Raw genomic sequence first — 713 nt, forward strand, 5'->3', positions numbered from 1 at the left:
TAAAACACATGATTTGTATTAATGAAAAAGAAAAGACAAAACTTAATTTATGTGCAAATTCAAAACGTTTATCTTCGCAGATATGAAAGACTATTAAAAAAGGTAAATGTTTAGGATGTTGCTATGAATTAATCATATTGTTTTCACAGAACATCGAAACTTATCACTCCTGTCACTGAATCATGCGGATAGAGGGCGGAGCTACGTACCTGCATCTCATTATAAATAAGAGCAGGCAGCGCCAGTTGTTGCAATTGGACTTGTCGAAGCAACGTTCAGCGAAGGTGAGAGCCAAACGCAGCACATCGTTGTTACTGTGTTGTGTATAGCGTTCATATACCAATAGATTATATATCATATTCTAGAAGTAAAGACTTGTGAAGACTTTGGAGCATTTGCTTAAAAAAAAAAAAAGTTAAAAGGCATGTTATAACGGAAAGAAATAATGAGTCGAAGTTAACATCAATTTATTCTAATTTTTCATACACTAATTAGCCCGCTGATCAAGATGAACAAAAATTTCGAAAATATGCTTAATGACGAATTTACTGCTTATGTCGGACGGACGCGTAATATTCCCCACATTACTAAATGACTCGGTTTATTTCTGGTGTTATTTTTTAACGTCCCCACTTAGCAGTCTGCGTCGCGTAATGAGCATGTTTAGTCCAAGATGATTTAATAGTCTAAAAAGAACCGTTGAAAGGAGAAGT

General features: G+C 34.9%; 1 protein-coding gene across 1 annotated transcript in view; it reads left to right on the plus strand.

Annotated features, from left to right (window-relative positions):
- LOC119591101 overlaps positions 1-713 on the plus strand; it is a 19,931-nt gene that overhangs the window by 12,323 nt on the left and 6,895 nt on the right.

This window comes from Penaeus monodon, chromosome 28, assembly GCF_015228065.2.
Source record: "Penaeus monodon isolate SGIC_2016 chromosome 28, NSTDA_Pmon_1, whole genome shotgun sequence".
In the NCBI taxonomy this organism is placed as follows: domain Eukaryota; kingdom Metazoa; phylum Arthropoda; class Malacostraca; order Decapoda; family Penaeidae; genus Penaeus; species Penaeus monodon.